The sequence below is a fragment of the Cebus imitator genome, unplaced genomic scaffold (assembly GCF_001604975.1).
Source record: "Cebus imitator isolate Cc_AM_T3 unplaced genomic scaffold, Cebus_imitator-1.0 Scaffold58, whole genome shotgun sequence".
NCBI lineage: Eukaryota > Metazoa > Chordata > Mammalia > Primates > Cebidae > Cebus > Cebus imitator.
In genome coordinates this window covers 1,548,709-1,563,113 of record NW_016107373.1, presented here as the reverse complement: position 1 = coordinate 1,563,113, position 14,405 = coordinate 1,548,709, and the positions used below count along the sequence as shown (strand labels likewise).

The 14,405-nt window shown below is 46.5% G+C and overlaps 1 long non-coding RNA gene across 1 annotated transcript; it reads left to right on the top strand.

Moving 5' to 3' along the window:
* Positions 1-12,574: 12,574 nt before the first annotated feature.
* Positions 12,575-14,135, top strand: LOC119471362. The gene is made up of 2 exons (XR_005200394.1): positions 12,575-13,228; positions 13,859-14,135. It is a non-coding gene; the product is annotated as an uncharacterized LOC119471362 (long non-coding RNA).
* The last annotated feature ends 270 nt before the right edge of the window (positions 14,136-14,405 follow it).

Genomic DNA, 14,405 nt, shown 5'->3' with positions numbered 1-14,405 from the left:
TGTTTGAATTTAAGGAGGATAATGACACGATCAGATGCATTTTAGATCAACCCCTCTGCTGTGGTGTGGACAGCAGATTGGGGGTGAGCAAGACCAGCCTGTGGAGTTCCGAGGCTGTTGCTGTTGTCCAGGCGGGATATGATGAAGCCTGAACTGAAGTTAACAATGATAAACAGTTATCCAGCGCTGACCAGGTGCCAGCCAGGCTCTGCACTAAACACTTGCAGATATTATCACATTTTATCCTCAGAGCTACCCAGTGAGTGGTGCTGTCATTATTATCACACCTGTATTACAGAGAGGGGAATGGAGGCTCAGCCACATAGCACATAAGTGGCAGAAGGAGGACTTAAATCCATCTGCCCTGCCTTCAGCACCCACTGGCCTACCCACTGTAATATTCTGCCAAAATAATGAAGGCAGTGGGTGGAGACAAGGGCCTGGAGTCCCGTGCTGTTAGGAAGTGGGCCCACCAGGATACTGGAGCCAGGAAGGGGAAGAAATTAGAGGGGTTAGGTTAGCTCAGTCAATGGGATCAACAGCAAATCCAGGCAAACCAGTAGGTTTTATGGCCCCTATACCTAAAGTCTAGGATTCTGGGACAGTGTCCAAGCCATGGAAGAGGATTCCAGTGTGTCCCTGTCACTGTTACTGTGGGCCTCCCCACGGGAGGAAAAGGGGTGTGCCCATAAGTTTAGGCCATGTGAGAGCATTTTTGTGGCCTTTGTTGTCTTTCCAGGACTCCCCTGCTCTCAGAGGGCTGACTGGTTTCCCCAAGGACATTCCTATTATGTCACATTGCTGGGTGATCAGCTCAGCATGGGCCATCTCAGGGCCAGGCCTTGACCTTCACTTGCTGAGGTTGGGCTGGGGGTACCCCATTTCCTTGGGCTCTGAAGAGTCTCATAGAGGCAGAGTCCTCTGAGTCTGGCCTTTGAGCCAAAGCTGAGAAAATGGAACCTGATCCCTATTAAGTGGCTTCCATCCAGCAGTGTGGATTCTGTTTGTGTATTCCCGCCTGGGTGACAGTTTGCAATGCTGGCCTACCCGGCTGGCCCCATGGGTTTTTCCAGGCTCTGTGGTGGGCTGGGCTCGCTGATGTCAGGAGGCCCAGGGGCTGTGCGTCTCGCTGCCGACGCACCTGCTGATTCACGCCGTGGCCTCCACCTGCAGCTTCGCGTTGCCCTCCGCAGGTCGGGGCATTGGTTTTCTTTCTTTCTTTTTTTTTGTTTTTTGAGACGGAGTTTTGCTCTTGTTACCCAGGCTGGAGTGCAATGGCGCAATCTCGGCTCACCGCAACCTCCGCCTCCTGGGTTCAGGCAATTCTCCTGCCTCAGCCTCCTGAGTAGCTGGGATTACAGGCACGCGCCACCATGCCCAGCTAATTTTTTGTAGTTTTAGTAGAGACGGGGTTCACCATGTTGACCAGGATGGTCTCGATCTCTTGACCTCGTGATCCACCCGCCTCGGCCTCCCAAAGTGCTGGGATTACAGGCGTGAGCCACCGCGCCCGGCTCCACTAACAATGTTAAACGTAACTTTATTCTGGGAGTGCTGGCCTGTACTATACAGTTAGACAACAGAAAGAAACAAGATATAGGAAAACAGAAAAGGAGAAAGACAAATTATCATCTCTAGATGACATGACTGTAAACCTCTAACTCAAGGTAATCCAGAAATTTACAATAAAATAATTAGAGGTCAATTATCAATAAAATAAGATGGCTGGTTATATGACTGATATACAAAAGTTAGTGGTTTTCTCACATGCAGTCAACTACTTAGAAAATATTTTAGACATCTCCATTCATGTGAGTGATGACACAAAACACGACCAATACAAGTGTGGTAAATGGGCCGGGCATAGTGGCTCACACCTGTCATCCCAGCACTTTGGGAGACTAAGGCAGGTGGATCACCTGAGGTCAGAAGTTCAAGACCAGCCTGATAAACATGGTGAAACCCCATCTCTACTAAAAATACAAAAATTAGCTGGGCATGGTGGCCAGCATCTGTAGGAGGCTGAGGCAGAAGAATCAACTGCTTGAACCCAGGAGGCAAAGGTTGCAGTGAGCTAAGATCATGCCCACGCCACTGCACTCCAGCCTGGGTGACAGATCCCATCTCAAACAAACAAACAAACAAAAAAAACATGCTAACTGTATAGCAGGGGGATCGCTTGAGCCCAGGAGCTGGAGGCTGCAGTGAGCTGTGACCGCCACACCACAATCCAGCCTGGGTGACAGAGCAAGACCCTGTCTCTAAAAAAAAAAGATAGTGACGAAAGGTCCACACATTCCCTTTCATCACTATCTCTGTCAATTAGGGAATAAATTATTGCAAAGTGTATTTTGGAAAAAAAAAAAAAAAAGAGGAAGAAGGATACCTTAGAATGTTGCTGAGGGACTTGATAATCTGAATAAATGGAAAGACATATCCTGCTTTTGAATAGGAAGATGTACTATTGTAAACATGTCAGTTTCACAAATCATGGTATTTACAGTGATTCCAATTTTTAAAACATCCTAAAAGAATTGCTTTTGGAACCAAATAGGCTGATTCTAAAGTTCACATGGAAAAATAGGCATGCAAGAATAGCCCGGAAAAAAATGTGGGGGTGGGGAAAAGACAGTGAGGATAGACTCCCTACAGAACATTCAAACATACTGTAGTTTCTTAGATATGAAACCAAAACCGTAAACAACAAAAGAAAAACATAGCTAAAATTGAATTTCATCAAACTTAAAAAGTCTTGTGCATCAAAGGACACCATCAAGAAAGTAAAAACACATAAAGTGGGAGAAAATATTTGCAAGTCATATATCTGATGAGGAGCTACTGTTCAGAATATACAAAGAACTCTTATAAATTAGCCATAAAAAGACAAATAACCCACTTTTAAAGTAGGCAAAGAGTTTGAATAGATTTTTATCCAAGTAAGATATACAAATGGCCAATAAGCACAGGAAAAAAATGCTCCACATCATTAGTCATTAGGGAAATGCCAATCAAAACTACAATGAGATACCACTTCACACCTACGAGGTTGGCTAGAATCAAAGGGACAAACATTCACAAGTGTTGGGGAGGATATGGAGAAACTGAAACCCTCATGCATTGCTGTTAAAAATGTAGAACAGTCAGGGGCATAGTGGCTCACACCTGTAATCCCAGCGCTTTGGGACGCTGGGGTGGGTGGATCACCTGAGATCAGAAGTTGGAGACTAGCCTGGGCAACATGGTGAAACCCTGTCTCTACTAAAAAACATAAATATCAGCCAGGCATGGTGGCGCGTGCCTGTAATCCCAGCTACTCGAGAGGCTGAGGAACGAGAATCACTCAGCCTGGGAGGCGGAGGTTGCAGCGAGCCATGATCACACTATTGCACTCCAGCCTGGGCAACAAAGTGAGATTGTCTAAAAAAAAAAGAGGACAGGTGCAGTGGCTCTCACCTATAATTCCAGCACTTTGGGATGCCGAGGCAGGTGGGTCACCTGAGGTCAGGAGTTTGAGATACCCTGGCCAACATGGAGAAACCCTGTCTCTACTAAAAATACAAAAATTAGCCTGGCATGGTAGCTGCTCCAGAGGCTGAGACAGGACAATCACTTGAACTTGGGTGGTGGAGGTTGCGGTGAACCAAGATTGTGCCATTGCACTCCAGCCTGGGCTACAGGGTGAGACTCCATCACACACACACACACACACACACACACACACACACAGAACTAACAAAAACAGCCAGGCACAGTGCTTCACACCTGTAATCCCAACAATTTGGGAGGCTGAAGTAGGCAGATTGCTTGAGCCAAGGAGTTTGAGACCACCTTGGGCCACACAACAAAAAACCATATCTACCAAAAAATTTTTTGTAATTAGCCTGGCGTGATGGCAGCTGCCTACAGTCCCAGCTACCCAGGAGGCGGAGGTGGGAGGCTCAAAGCAGTGAGCCATGATCACACCACTGCACTCCAGCCTGGGCAACAGAGCAAGACCTTGTCTCAAAAGAAAAAGAGAATGTAAAACAGTGCATGCACTACTTTGGAAAACAGTCTGGCAGTCGTCGGTTCTTCAAAATGTTAAATGTAGAGGATGGATGCCTTGGCTCCCACTTATAATTCCAGCACTTTGGGAAGTCAAGGTGGGCGGATCACGAGGTCAGGAGTTCGAGGCTAGCCTGGTCAACATGGTGAAACCCCATCTCTGCTGAAAATACAAAAATTACCTGGGCCTGGTGGTGCATCGTTGTAATCCCAGCTACTCAGGAGGCTGAGACATGAAAATTGCTTGAACCCAGGAGGCAAACGTTGCAGTGAGCCGAGATCATGCCATTGCACTCCAGCCTGGGCGACAGAGGAAGACTCCGTCTCAAAAATAAATAAATAAATAAATAAATAAATAAATAAAGGCTACTAATTAAAACAAACAAACAAAAAAAAGCTAAGCATAGAGTTATATGACCCAGTAATTTTGTATGTATACATGGATACATGTATTATATGTATATATGTAAATATATATGTGCTTATAGACAGATAAATATTCTCCAAGAGATTGAAAACATGGTCTACACAAAAAATGTACTTTAATGTTCAGCAGCAGCATGAGTCACAATAGCCAAAAGGTGGAAACAACCCCAATGTCCATCACTTGATGAATGAAGAGGCAAAATGCGGTCTAACGTCGTATAATCTATACAAGGGAATATAACATAGCGATAAGAAGGAATGAAGAACTGATACGTGCTACCACATGTTTGAGCCCTGAAAATGTTACACTAAGTGAAAGAAGCCAGTCACAAAAGCCACATGTGGTATGATTTCACTTTTATAAAATGCCCAGAAAAGGCAAATCTATAGAAACCAAAAGTAGAATGGCAGGTGCCGGGGGCTGTGGAGAGAACGGGAAGTGGTTGCTAGTTGGCACTGGGTTTTTCTGTGACATGATGAAAATGTTGTGAAATTAGAGCATGGCAATGATTACACAACTTTGTGAATATACTAAAAAACCACTGAATCCTATACTTAAAGGGGTGAATTTTATAATATGTGAGTTATATCTCAATAAAGCTGTTATATTTTAAGACATAATATAAAACTCTGGTGAGCAAAACAGCACAAAAGACCAGCATAGATGCAATTACTGACCAGAATTTTGTATATAATAAAGGTGGCATTTCAAGAGGCAAGGTGGATTATTCTGAAAATTATATCGAAACATTCCTTGATAGGTTACCCATAGGAGAAAGTGGCATTTGGAATCTTATGCTGCTTCTTTCAGATGAATGAAAGACTTAAATAATGTACAAAGTAAAACTATAAAAATGCTAGGATAAAACAGACGAATTTTATAAAATCTCAAAGTGGGAAAGCCAAAACATAAAGAACCCCAAAGAAAAAAAATGCATAAATTTGACTTATAAATGTTTCAAATTTCTACATGGAAAAAAACAAAAGACAAATCGCAAAGTGGAAAAAAAATTATAAAAATATGGGCCAGGTGCAGTGGTGCATGCCTGTAATCCCAGCACTTTGTGGGGCCGAGGCGGGTGGATCACGAGGTCAGGAGTTTGAGATCAGCCTGGCCACAATGGTGAAATCCCATCTCTACTAAAAAAATCAGCTGGGCGTGGTGGCACGAGTCTGCAATTTCAGCTACTCAGGAGGCTGAGGTAGGAGAATCACTTGAACTGAGATTGCAGTGAGCAGAGGTTGCAGTGAGCTGAGATCACGCCACTGCACTCCAGCCTGGAGACAGAATGAGACTCTGTCTCAAATATATATATATGTTATTGTCAGGGGTTACAGTGGGGAGAGAGGGAGGAATACATAGTTGGAATAGGAGATTTTTAGGACAGTGAAACTATTCTGTATGACACTGTAATGGTAGATACATGTCTTTATACATTTGTCAAAACCCACAGAATGTACACCACCTAGAAAGAGCCTTAATGTAAGCTATGGACTTCTGTTAATCACAATGTATCAGCTTCGGCTCATCAATTATAGCAAATGTACCACACTAACAAAAGACGTAAATAATTGAGGAAACTATACTGGGGAGAAGGAAGTATACAGGAACTCTCTGTACTTTCTGGTCAATTTTCTACTAAAATAAAACTGCTCAAAAAAATAAATAAAGGTAGGGGATGGGAGGCAAGGGGAGGAAGAGCAATAGGACAAATACCGAATGCATGTGAGGCTTAAAACCTAGATAACGGGTTTACAGGTGCAGCAAACCGCCATGGCACATGTATACCTATGTAACAAACATGCACATTCCACACATGTATCCTGGAACTTAAAGAATGTTAAAAACAAAATCCAATAAATAAAATAAGAGTTCCAATAAAGCACATTTTAAAAGAATAAAATAAAAATAAAAGCTACAGGCCGGGCGCGGTGGCTCACGCCTGTAATCCCAGTACTTTGGGAGGCCAAGGCGGGTGGATCATGAGGTCAGGAGTTCGAGACCAGCCTGATCAACATGGTGAAACCCCATCTCTACTAAAAATAAAAAAATTAACCAGGCGCAGTGGTGGGCACCTGTAATCCCAGCTACTTGGGAGGCTGAGGCAGGATAATTGCTTGAACCCAGAAGGTGGAGGTTGCAGTGAGCCTAGATGGCACCACTGCACTCCAGCCTGGGTGACAGAGCAAGACTCCATCTCAAAACTAACTAACTAAATAAATAAAGGCTACTGATTAAAACAAAAAAATGGTATTATACATTGGTGGTAGTTGTGTAAATTGCTACAATCCCATTTCATTGGAGCAAAATTTGACAATACCTACCTACCTACCAAAAAAATTTTTACAGTGTCCCTCACAGGATACCAAACATTTAAAACATATTTTTTTAACCCAGATAGTCCACTTCTCAGAATTTATCTTTCATATAGACTCACAGGTAGAAACAACATTTATATAATGATATTCATCAGTTCTGTTGTAATAGCAAAAGGTAAGAAATAATCTTGTGGTTGACCCAGTAATATCCCCCAAAAATGTCCAGTAGAACCTGTGACTATGCTGTTACATGGGAACGGGATTTAAAGTTGCAGATGGAATTATGGTTGCTAAACAGATTAAAAATAGGGAGATTTTTAAATTTATTTAAAATAGGGAGATTATTCTGAGTTATCAGGGTGAGCCCAGCGCAATCACAAGGGTCCTTAAAAGTGGAAGAGTGAGAGACCGGGTGCGGTGGCTCACACCTGTAATCCCAGCAGTTTGGAGGCTGAGGCGGACAGATCACCTGAGGTCAGGAGTTCAAGACCAGCCTGGCCAACATGGTGAAACCTCATCTCTACTAAAAATAGAAAAATTAGCTGGGTGTGGTGGCACACACCTGTAATCCCAACCACTTGGGAGGATGAAGCAGAACTGCTCGAACCTGGGAGATGGAGGTTGCAGTGAGCCAAGATTGTCCCACTGCACGCCAGCATGGGGAACAGAGTGAGACTCTATCTCAATGCAAAAAAAAAAAAAAAAAAAAAAGTGGAAGACTGAGGCAGAAAAGGTGAGTTGGAGTGATGTGATTGGAGGAATAACTCAACCTATTGTTGCTGGTTTAGAAGAAAGAGGAAGGGGCCACAAGCCAAGGAATGCAGGTGTTCCAGAAGCTGCAAAGCACACAACAGATTCTCCCCTAGAGTCTCCAGGAGGGAATACAGTCCTTCCAGTACCTGATTTTAGCCCAGCAAGGCTTACTTCAGACTTTTGAACTACAGAACTGTAAGATCATAGATTTGTATTGTTTTAAGACACTAAATTTATGGCAATTTGTTACAGCTGACACAGAAAACTAATAAAAACCCAAATGTCCAGTGGTAGAGGACTGGTAAATAAACACAGCATAACACGATGGGGTCTCAAAAAGAATAAGGTAGCTCTATATGAACTTACATGTAATTGGTTCCAAGCTATATTAAGTGGGACAAAAAATGTGAAGTATAAGAAGAATGTACATACCATGTTATCCGCATAAAAAAAGGCACAGTTTAAAACCCACATAGATCTTTTATGTATATCCACAGACAACCTTCAGAAAGATCCACTAGAAACTAGTAACATTCATTGCCGCCAGGGGAAGAGAAATGGGTGACAAGGGTTTCCCATGGGAGAGATGTTTGGTTTTCACTGTATCCCACTTCATGCTGTTGGAGCTTTTGTTTCTGTTTCTGTTTTATCATGTTCAAGCATTGCTTTAAGAATAAAAAAAAAGATGGCGAGGCGTGGTGGCTCATGTCTGTAATCCCAGCACTTTGGGAGGCTGATGCAGGCGGGTCACGAGGTTAGGAGTTCAAGACCAACATGGTGAAACGCTGTCTCTACTAAAAATATGAAAAATTAGCTCAGCGTGGTGGCATGCACCTGTAATCCCAGCTACTCTGGAGGCTGAGGCAGGAGAATCGCTTGAACCCAGGAGGTGGAGGTTGTGATGAGCAAAGATCAAGCTATTGCACTCAGAGGAAGACTTTGTCTAAAAAAAGAATAAGAAAAAGAGACCCAAAAAAATGTTTAAAGGAGGGAGCTGTGCTCGGTCTTAAATGAGTTTTTACTGTTTGAATTGGTTTAATAAGTAATGACGGAGCCCCTTCCACGTGTGGCACACTGTCACCTACCTTTTCTCATTTCATCTTCCTTAACAACACTGATGGGTTGGTGTTCTTATAATACCCACAGTTGAGCCGCTGAGTCACAGAGGGTTAGTGGCCAAATTGCACAGCTAGTAAGTTTCACAGCTGGATTTTAAAGCCTGGTCTTGTAGCTCCAGGGTTGTTGCTGGTTCCCACGGCAGCAGGGGTCAGCTTAACCCTAGGACGCTAAGACATGGAGTTGTCAAACAGCCGTCTCTATGGCTTTTCCTGACCCTTTTGTAGGTCTCGGAGTTGAGGAGAAGGTCAGCCTCCAGAGGGGCTTTCTGGGTTCAGCCCACCTTCTCCTGTTACATCTCTCAGCAAAGCTCATTTTGGCCCTTCTGGGGAGAGGCGGCTCCAGCGGTCACTGCGCTAATTGTTCTCTCTGGTGGGCTCACGTTGCAGCAGACCCAGTGCAGCCACCTGCTTTCCTCCTGCGGAGCGGAAACCCTAGAGATGACAGGCCTCTGCCTAGTATTACATCTTGATCAAATACGGCTGCCCTGAGATTTATCATTCCTGCAAAAATCAGGCCGCAGATGAAGGGGGTTCGTGCACAGAACGAGGACTTCCCTCTTGGGCTTTTCCCCTGCCTGTCGGTAACTTACAACTCTGGGCGAACAAAACTCACCTTCCTGGGCCTCCCTGTCTGGCAGAATAGAGATCATGTTCCTGCGTGGCAGGGACAGATGTTGCTGGCCCATTTACCTTGAAGGAGCTATGTTTAAATATACCCAAACTGCCTTTCACGTTGAGAGTCTCAAAGCATTTTCAAATGAGTCATTAATGAATTTCGACCTCTAGCAAAAGCAAGAATTATTATCTTCATTTTATCGATAGGTCAAAAGTCACACAATCAATGACAGATGTCGGAAACGGAGGTGAGAATTCTGCTTTTGTCCTCAGCGGCAGCCACTAAATCCCACCTCTGCTATCCCTGACAGAACTTCTTTCTGCTCTCCGACTTCTGGCCAAAGACTTGGAATTGGCCTTTATGTGTTTCTACTTAAAGGTTTGAATTCTATGTATGGTTCATATGCCTTTGATATTTCTGGAATTTATAAAAGAAAAGGAGAAGAATGATATTTGATGCTTTTCAGAAATCACGTTGGAACTGAGCCTTATATTGTGGGTCAAATGCCAATAACGGGGAAAAAACGGTCACCAGATCTTTAGAAGGTTCACTTTTATTCTCTCTCTGAAAGAACTTTGCCTGTTAAAATTAAGCGGAGTGTATCTTTAGTCACCAAAATGATTATTGTAGGAATACTGAAAGTCACTGCTTATTGAGCACCAACTATGTACCAAACACTGCTCTATTTATGCGCACACTGTATGGGGTGATTCTCGACAACACCCTAGGTGGTCTTTATCATTCATTGTATAGGTAATATAAGTGGGCTCAGAGATAAAAGATGGGGTGAGGAGAAAGGTGAGGGAAGGAAGAGAAAGTTCAAAGGAAATTAATTTAAAATTATTGGGTATATATAATGTGCCATATGTGTTGTGTTATGATAGGTATTGGAGATACAAAGATGAATAAAATCTCTCTCTCAAGAAGTTGATACCTTGTGGGACATTGAGGGTGACAGATGAGAAGACAAACATATAATAATAATAATAATAATAATGATGTCAATACAATTCAGTCCAGAAGTATTTATCTAGTTCCCAGTATGTGTTAGACACTGCACTAGTTGTAGGGGATAGTTCCTCTTCTCTTGGTACTTATCATCTAATAGGAAAGTCAGACATTCATCAAATAATTATACATGCTTAAAATTGCAATTGAGCACAATAAACGACAACAGATGGGCCACAGCTTGACAAAGGATTAGTACACAGAATATATAAAGAACTCCTACTCAGAGTAAGAGATAATCTGTCAAATAAGCCAATTAGCGACTTAAAAATGAGGAAATGGCCAACAAACAAATGAAAGAGTGCCCAGTCTCACTTGTTAACAGGGAATTGCAAAATTAAAATACTAAAAGGCCATTTCACACCCATCAGCTTGGCAAAAATTTTGACATCTTACAATACCAAAAGTTGTTGAGGATGCCAACCATGGGAACTCTAATATATTGCTATCAAACTGTAAATGGTACAACCACTTTGAAATACCATTTAGCCATTCTAAGTAAAGCTGCCAGTTCCCATGCCTTGAACCCAGCAATTCTGCACCCAAGTGGCTACTGAAAGACTTACATTCACACAAGGGGATGGGTATAAAAAATGCTAATCACAATATTGTTTCTAACAGAAAAAAAATTAAAAATAAGTTGAATGGCCTTCAGAAGGACACTGGTAAATTAAGTATAATGAACTCATATCATGCGACCTGAATAGGCAGTGAAAACTGCATAATCTAGAACTACATGTCTCAGTGTGAACACATTTCAAGATCATACTGCTGGGTGAAAAAAGCAAGTTGCACAATTATATACTCAGTATAATGCTGTTTCTTCAGAGTTTAAAAACATACCAAACAATTCTATAAAGTGCTTACAGGCACAAATATATGTAGCAAAAATACAAAAGCATACATAGAAATGATAAAACTCAAAGGCAGAAAAGTAGTTACCATAAGGGAGGGACAGAAATGAATTCAGAAGACTAGATCTGTAAGGTTTTATGTCCTTTAAAAAAGATCTGAAGAAAACAGAGCAAATGTTAAGCTTTGACAAAGACGTGGGGGAGGCAAGGGAAGGCACACAGAATAGTGATTAATTATATTATTCGCTGTAGTTTTTCCGTATGCTTTAAATTCTTTTGAATTGCTCTTTGACCTATTAAAAGAGAATTCCACTGAGTTGGGGGGGTGGGTCAGGGAAGGTTTCTCAGATGAATTGAGTCTTGCTTAGGATGACAGCTGAAAATTGAGTAGAAGAGGAGGGGCGGGAAGGTGTCTCAGGCAGAGACAGTCTGTGCTAAGAGGCTGGACTGGGAAGGTGAGGTAGGGACCAGGGACTCTTCCAGAGCAGAGGAAGACAGGAGCTGGAGTTGAGGGGAGGCGGAGGCGAAGGGGGTGTGCGCGGAGCATGCAGGACCCCACAGGCCATCCTGAAGGGTCCTAAATATGACAAAACCAGCAGGCGGCCCAGAGACACTGCACTCGGCCAGATAGCAGAACGGGGAGGGCGTTCTTGAAAAGGTGACTCACATTTGAGTTCTGGAGGATGAGTAAGAGGAAGCCGGTGGGGGAAGGGGGAGAAGGGAGGGAGGGGAAAATTCCCTGGATAGGGCCTAAGCGCTGCAAAGACCTGAGGACCTTCAAGAGTGTGGCCCCAGCGGGCTCGGGCCTCCGAGGCGAGCTCGGGGGGCGTGGGGTAGAAAATGGCAGGCGAGGGCGTCTATTAGACGGGGCGGAGTCAGGGCCAAACAGGGGTTGCAGGTGGCTGTTCTGGCAGAGCGAGGAGGATGGATTTGAAGGAGACCGGCGTGCAGGCGAGACCTTTGAGGGGGATTTGTCAGCAGCCAAGGGGGGCGGGGCGCCGGGCAGGTCTGGCTGGAGTGGGAATGAGGATGGAGTGCAGAGTGCCGGGAGAAGTGTTCCGGAGGGAAGGCGACGCGTCGGGACTAGGGGGTGGGCGGGCGCGCCTTCTCCGCGATGGACAGTAATCGGGTCAACACGCGGCGAGCGGAGGTGCGCGCGGGGCCGACCGTTTGAGCAGAGCTGTCGGGCCGGCGTTGGGGTGGGCGCGCCCGGGCTGCAGGCGGGGAGCCGGAGGTGGGAGGTGCCTCTTGCGAGGGGCTCTCCACCGCTGACAGTAAACCACCTGGTCGGACGGAGGACAGAGGGGGAAGAAACGGAGGGATCGCTGGGGGGCGGCGAGGATTGTGGCGGATGGGGGGTCGAGAAGGACCGGGCGCAAAGGACCGTGCCGACTCCGCGCGGCCGCCGGGAGGGCAGCTCCCCTGGGCAGGCTGGGCGGGCCCTGGGGCCGGGAGCGGGCGGCCGCACCTCCGGCCTCCCTGCCGGGCTGCAAGGAGGCGGCGCCCGGAGCGCACCCGGAGCGAGCAGGCGCGGAACAGCGGACCCCGGCCGGGCCTTCCCGCAGTTTTTCCGGCCGCCTTGGAGTGCAGGGTCCCCGCGCGGCCCGGGGCGCCTCCCGCTAGCGGCCCGACCCCCTGCCCTCCCGGCCCCCGCCAGGCTCCCCGCACGTGCAGGCCGCGCCTCCCACCGGCCCGCGAGCCCGGCGACGTCACTGCGGCTCTGATGCGCGCTCATGGAGGCCCGGGCGGAGGCCGTGCGACGCGGGCTTCCTCCGGGAGGTCCCAGTCCCGGCAGCCCGCGGCCGCATCCTTGGCCCTCCTCCAGGGGAACCTCGATCTTTCCAAATTCGGTGGGGCCGGCTGTCCTTCGAATACTGATAAGGACATGAGCGCTGAGTAAAAGATTTCCGGAAAGAAATAGCGGGACCTAAGAAAGAGACTAATCATAGCCGCCAGCTAGAGCTCCAATGGTGTGCTCAGCGCCCTTAGGAACAATAATAACGATCACAGCCATAATGGCCACCATTTATTGAGCGCTTACTCTGTGCCAGGCACGGTGTTAAGCGCTTTGCCGGCAACAACCCTCGGAGGTAAGTACCATTATTATCAGTCTTTTGCAGGAAACCCGGGCACAGAGAGGTTAAGTAACTTGCCCCAGGGCACACAGCTAGCTTATGTTAGTGCCAGAATTCCAACCCCGGCTGTTGGATCCCATGTCATCTTCATGTCAACCCACTAAGGACGGGATCCTTCTCTCCATCTTAAAGATGGGGAAACTAAGGCACATGGAAATTTAAGTATAATACCTTGCCCAAGGTCACCTAGCTGGAAAATGGACGAGGCAGAAAGCGAACCCAGGGCTCCTCTCTGTGCGCAGAACCCGCGGTCTTGGCCATAGGCGATGCCCCTTCCGACAGCCCAGCAGGGCATGGCCCTGAGTCGCAGAGGCGCAGCCCCCGCGGCCTCCGATCCCCTGGTGAATCCGGTGTTTCTGAGCATCGTCCCTGCTCAGCCCGCAGGCGTTGGATAGGGAGGCGTCTCCGGGAATCTAGTCGGGGACGGGGCTGCGGTCCTCAGTAGGGATGGAGGGGGGCGGAGGCAGCAGGAGGGATCTGGAGTCCCGTCTGCAGAGCGGCGGGGCCGGGCTCTTGGCTGGGCGCCTGCCCCGCGCGACCGGCAGAGGGCGCTGCCGCACGCGCCTTGGATCTCACTGTCACCAGGACCTCCGGGCGGGCTGACGTCGGCCTGCAGACGCCTGGACTCAGAACCCCGAAGCAAGAAGCTTCCCTTCATGGTGGCTGCCATCCCTCCGGTCCACCATTTCAGCCCTGGCCCTGCTTTCCCCGACCACTCTTCCCCATCTTCTGTGCTCCTGCCATCCCATCACCGGCTTCCAAGGCTTCCCCAGTTCCTGCGCAGCCGGTTTTGTCATCTCCTGCTGAGAGGCTCGGACACCTATTCCCATCCCATTAAAAGCTTAGGTGTTTGCAAGTCAAATTTAGCCTTGCCTCCCCTTCTCGCCTTCTGGCGATTTAAAATAGGGATAAATCATCTACTTGGGATAAATGACTAATTTTTCTCTTCTTCGCCAAAATACGGTGGGTAGGGGGAGGGTTGGTGAAGTAGGCGCAGATAGATGAAAAGATCTATTTTCATAATAGCTACCGACTACAGAGTGCTTCTTTTGCGCTGAGCCCTTTATGTGCTTTGACTCATTAACCCCCACTACAGCCCTAAGAGGTGTGGATGATGATTGCTGTTTGATGG